The sequence below is a fragment of the Bos javanicus genome, chromosome 14 (assembly GCF_032452875.1).
Source record: "Bos javanicus breed banteng chromosome 14, ARS-OSU_banteng_1.0, whole genome shotgun sequence".
NCBI classification, from domain to species: Eukaryota; Metazoa; Chordata; class Mammalia; order Artiodactyla; family Bovidae; genus Bos; species Bos javanicus.
This window is the reverse complement of record NC_083881.1, coordinates 48388-54621: the sequence shown is the minus strand read 5'-3', so window position 1 is coordinate 54621 and position 6234 is coordinate 48388. Positions and strand designations below refer to the sequence as shown.

The 6234-nt window shown below is 39.2% G+C and overlaps 1 pseudogene; it reads right to left on the bottom strand.

Moving 5' to 3' along the window:
• Nucleotides 1-4610: 4610 nt before the first annotated feature.
• LOC133260810 (olfactory receptor 5D13-like) lies at nucleotides 4611-5959 on the bottom strand (annotated as a pseudogene).
• Nucleotides 5960-6234: the final 275 nt, after the last annotated feature.

The window sequence follows — 6234 nt, the reverse complement described above, 5'->3', positions numbered from 1 at the left end:
CCATCTCTTTCAGAATTGTCCACAGTTTATTGTGATCCACACAGTCAAAGGCTTTGGCATAGTCAATAAAGCAGAAATAGATGTTTTTCTGGAATTCTCTTGCTTTTTCCATGATCCAGCGGATGTTAGCAATTTGATCTCTGGTTCCTCTGCCCTTTCTAAAACCAGCTTGAACATCAGGAAGTTCACAGTTCACGTATTGTTGAAGCCTGGCTTGGAGAATTTTGAGCATTACTTTACTAGCATGTGAGATGAGTGCAATTGTGCGGTAGTTTGAGCATTCTTTGGCATTGCCTTTCTTTGGGATTGGAATGAAAACTGACATTTTCCAGTCCTGTGGCCACTGCTGAGTTTTCCAAATTTGCTGGCATATTGAGTGCAGCACTTTCACAGCATCATCTTTCAGGATTTGAAATAGCTCAACTGGAATTCCATCATTTCCACTAGCTTTGTTTGTAGTGACGCTTTCTAAGGCCCACTTGACACCCAATTTTTCAAGACATTTGTTTCGGTGAACACTCTGTTACAGTCATCCACAAAGGATAATTTATAAACCATATTACTACCACAGACCATTGATTATTGGAATCCAATTTTCTATTCACATGATGCTTGGTCTATGTTTAAGGCTAAAGATGTTGTCCAAATACTCATCTTTGAAAGTCTTCCCCCAAATTACCACTTCTTGCTTGAATTTCTTTGGGAAAACATAAACCTCACTAGAACATTATAATAGGAAAATACTTCTTTTAAAGAATTGAAGAATTGATTTAAAAAATGAAAAGAAAAAAAATGAATTAAGATATTGCACAGTAATGATCACATTGGAAGAGTACCATGTTTAGGACTGGAGATGCTATGTTAGTAGAATATGCAAGAATGCAGATAGGTGTCACAAATTATGAAACTATCTTTTCATAAATGTGAATCAAAAGATCTTTTAATAATTTCTTAATAAATCTAGTAGATTTTATATTTTTAAACTTTTTACATTTTTTGATTCTGAATTTCCCTTATGTAAGGGCTTCCCTGGTGGCTCAGAAGGTAAAGAATTTACCTTAAATGCAGGAGATGTGGGTTTGACCCCTGGATGGGGAAAGATCACCTGGAGAAGAGAATGGCTACCCACTCCAGTGTACTTGCCTGGAGAATCCTGTGGACAGAGGAGCCTGGCAGGCTACAGTCCATGCATGCATGCTCAGTCACTTCAGTTGTGTATGACTCTGCATACCTGTGGACTGTAGCCCACCAGGCTCCTTTGTCCATGGGATTCTCCAGGCAAGAAGACTGGAATGGGTTGCCATGTCCTCCTCCAGGGGATCTTCTCCACCCAGGGATCGAACCCAGGTCTCCTGTGTCCTCTGTGTAGCAGGCAGATTCTTTGCCACCAGGCCACCAAAGGAAGCCCAGGTTACAGTCTATGGGCTCACAAACTGTTGGACATGACTGAGCAACTAACACACTTTGACTTTAGTTATGTAAGGAAAATGTCTTGTAATAGAATAATATAGTAAGATACGTGCCCAATATCAATCAGTATATTGGCTGTTGCCTCTTCTTTAGTTAGTCAACATATTAATATTGGCATGTATACATCATGCACCAGATCCAGGTTTTGTAATTATTGCTCCAGAAAGAAGTGAACATCGAACTGTACAATTCTTAGCAGTATTGTATGTATCCTCAGCAACCGTTTAGTCATAGTCTTTCAAGGAAGAAAAGTTATATTTATACTTGCTACCTCCAAAAGTTTTAAAGATAAGTAGCATATAAATCCATCTATAGAAACAGTAGTCCGTAAATGTTACTTAATATAACCATTAGTGAACTAACCTATGTTATCTAACATATCAATGCATTGAGCTTCGTAGTTAAAATGTTTACTTTTAGATTGAAAGTGCAACCTAAGAATTTTTGGAAAAGAGTTTGCATTGCATTTTTATAAATAAACTGCCTATTCAAGAGCATTTACCAAGCAAAAATAATCTATACTAAAAGGATTTTGCAACTATTTGATCCTTTTCTCTTTTGTTTTCTTTTCTACTTAATATAAAAATCTAATGAGAACCAAATTACAAGTTACATAACTTCAAATTTGCTATTTAAAATAGTATATTTTAATTGTTATCTTAAAACATTACTGAATATGTCAGACATTACATGATGCATTCTCAAAGTTTCTAAATCATTTTTGTGTTAGTAACAGATCTTTATTAAACTACACACAGATACACAGCACACTATTTTTGTTTCTGATTTTTTTTTTTAATTTTTGCAATGCTGTGTTGGTTTCTGCCATACAACAATGCTAATCAGCCATGATTATACATGCATCCCCTCCCTTCCTAGGCTGCCTCCCCTCTCCTCATTCCATTCCTCCCAGTAGTCAGAGACCACCAGACTGGGCTCCCTGTACTGGATAGGAACATTTGGTTATGACCCTTGGATGACAAACAAAAGTTAAATTCCTATCTCTATTGCCATGCGTAAAGAGGGTCGGGAATTTTGCTGCATATTCCTAAGCAATAAAAGACATGATTTAGTGTAAAGCATTATGGTAAATATTTAATTTTCATAGAAAGCTCTAAATCATGGAAGGAAATGTAATATTTAATTTGTTGAATTATAACTACAACACATAGCCCCTCCCTACTTTCTGCTTATAAACCTTAATCATGATTGAAGTGAAGTCGCTCAGTCGTGTCTGACTCTTTGCGACCCATGGACTGTAGCCCACGAGGCTCCTCTGTCCATAGAATTCTCCAGGCAAGAGTACTGGAGTGGGTTGCCATTTCTTCCTGCAGGGGATATTCCCGACCCAGGGGTTGAACCCGGGGCTCCCGCATTGGAGTCAGACACTTCACCCTCTGAGACACCAGGGAAGCCCGTTGAGTGAAGTGAGTGAAGTTGCTCAGTCGTGTCCGACTCTTTGCGACCCCATGGACTGTAGCCCACCAGGCTCCGCCGTCCATGGGATTCTCCAGGCAAAAATACTGGAGTGGGTTGCCATTTTCTTCTCCAGGGGATCTTCCTGACCCAGGGATCGAACCCACGTCTCCCTCATTGCGGTCAGACACTTAACAGTCTGAGCCACCAGGGAAGCTAGGGAAGCCCGTTAGTAAGACACAAATAGGAAAGGCAAGACTTATGTTTAATCTCAATCAGTCATTTCCTTAAAGCAATCCAATGACCCATCAATTATTAAAACCTTTGGTAAAACCAGTCATAGTCATGGATTCTCTGCTATTTGCTATAGAATTACCTGGAATTATCAAGAAAGAATATCTTTGATGAGGTAAATGTTTTAATTAATCTTTGGTGAATATTGAGCCAGGGCTCTCCAGGTGGCGCTAGTGGTAAAGAATCTGCCTGCCAAAAAAGGAGATGCCAGAGACTCTCGTTCAATCCTGAGAGGCCTGGATTAAATTCCTGTATTGGGAAGTTCCCCTAGAGGAGGAAATGGTGACCCACTCCAGTATTCTTGCCTGGAAAATTCCATGAACAGAGGAGCGTGAGGGGTTACAGTCTATGGCATCACAATGTCGGACCTGACTGAGAAGGCACGCATCACACATGCACAAATACTGAGCCAACTTCTTCATGTCACCCTGTACCCCTGACCTAAAACATAACAGCTCTACAAGAAGCAAAAATTTTCAAACCTTGCCTTTGAGTTTAACCTTTTTTTTTTTTAATTTACTTTGACCCAAACATAGATGAGACCCAAACAGGGACTTCATTGCTTCCAACGTAAGAATGGTCCAAGGAGGATGATTTACATACAGGTCTGTAGAGTGAAGATTAGTTGGTCCATTAGCTCAGCCCTGAAGCTCAAGTGACCTGCCTCATATCAGCAGAGCTGCCTCAGTAAAGTCACTATTTCAAAAATAGCTGTTGTTGCAACCTACTGGAGTTCATAAATGTTTCTTTTTTCATGAATAAATAGCCAATGCTTTACTGAAATCTGTACACTAAATCATAATTAATTTGTTGGTTGTTATACTATCATGGGAGAACTGGTTTAAAGATACTGTAACTTAAATTGAATCAAAAATTACCTAAGTAAAATTTCTAGTAAAAGAGATAGATAAATACATTTTAAAATGTACAACCACAATGATGTACATGGAAAAACTTAAGTGATAGGTATACACTATATCTCCAACATTTGTATCATTTTCTTGCACTAGCACATAGAGAATAATTTATATCTGGTTATATTAGCAATTATATTTAAACTATACCGTATTATGAACTATTTAAGTTAGATATATTTCAAATTTGCCTTTGTTTGCCTGGGAATCTTCCAAAGCCAAAATGTTTCTTATGGAATTAATAAAGTCTTAAGATACTTGGAGTTTTATGCTGAGCAGCTTTTAATGTACTACTTTTACATTAAGATGTAAACTTCCTTACTGTAGGCATTAACTCTTCAGATCCTTTTAAAAGTCCTGCAGTTCACATGACTTGAATTAAACTGAAATTTAACCAGGACAAATACAAGGTCAGATATTATACACACAAAAAATTACAATTCAATGTTTGTATCAAACTTTTAGTTGAAGTAGTCTTTTATTTCTATTTTATTTGTAATTTTAAAGTTACTTTAATAAAATAAAAGAGTGAACAGAAATTGGCCTGTCAATTGCAAGGTTAAAATAGGTTCATGATTCTATTTGCTATTGAGAAACTCTTACTCTCAAAAATCTTTCTAGCTTTGCATTTTATCACAGAACAATTTAATGTTGATTAATTTCTTCACTGACTTTTTCACATCTTTGTTCCTGAGGCTGTAGATCACTGGGTTCAGCATGGGGATGACCACTGTGTAAAAGACAGAGGCCACCTTGACCATGAGCGATGAACTTCTGGAGTTAGGAACACAATAGAGGAAAAGGATGGAGAAGGCAATGGCACCCCACTCCAGTACTCTTGCCTGGAAAATCTCATGGACGGAGGAGCCTGGTGGGCTGCAGTCCATGGGGTCGCTAAGAGTCAGACAGGACTGAGCGACTTCACTTTCACTTTTCACTTTCATGTATTGGAGAAGGAAATGGCAACTCACTCCAGTGTTCTTGCCTGGAGAATCCCAGGGACGGCGGAGCCTGGTGGGCTGCATAGTCCAGTCTATGGGGTCGCATAGAGTCGGACACGACTGAAGCGACTTAGCAGCAGCAGCAGAGGAAAAGGATGGTCCTGTGGAAGATGGTAATGGTGGTCAGGTGAGAGGCACAGGTGGAGAAGAATTTGTGGCACCCCCCCAGTCGAAAGCATCCTTAAGACAGTGATAAAAATGAAAACTTAGGAGGTGCAAATAATCATCAGGCTGCTTACTTCATTGAATGTGGCAGAGACTAAAATGATCTCCTGGTTAATGTAGTGTCAGAGCAGGAAACAGCAACAATGGCTGCGTGCTCACAAAGTTATTTATGAACTTAGTCCCACAAAAGGATAACCTTGATAAAACATATGTGTATGTTAAGGAACAGGCTATACTCCAAGAGTATAATGCAGACAACCACAAGGAACAAAGCTTCTGGGACATCACAACAGCATAGAGAAGAGGGTTACAAATGGCCACGAATCGGTCATATGCCGTCACTGCCAACAGGAATGTCTCTGTCACCACAAATATGCAGACAAAGAAGAATTGTATGAGGCATCCTGTGAAGGAGATGGTTCTGTCTTCCACAACCAAGTTTTCTAGTAGCTTGGGTGTAACTACTGTCGAGTAACAGGAATCAACGAAGGATAAGTGGCTGAGAAAGAAGTACCTGGGCGTGTGGAGCCTGGAACTGGACTTCATGATCAGGATCATGCCTAGGTTCCCCAGCAGAGTGACTGTGTAGATGGTCAGGAAGACCAGGAACTGGGGCAGCTGGAGCTGAGGATATTCTGAGAAGCCCAAGAGAATGAAAGTGACCTTAGCACTCTGGTTTGCTTGGTTCCTGTGGACAAAGTATCAGTGTTGATCCAGAAGAGTAAAAACTAAACTTTGAAATAGGGAGAGAATAGAAAATGTGTTGCGAAGCTCACTGGGTCTCTGTTTACAGTGTTTCTATGCTAATGTTCACTTGTATGTCAATTATACAGCCAATAATAATTTTCATTGTGTATGATCTTCAGAAACAAAGAACTAAAACAGATTAGGTCTTGCTTTATTTCAAATAATAAAACTCATTATTATCAGCTGTTTTCAGGAGACATTGTCTTTGCGTGACTCTGAGCTGTGTG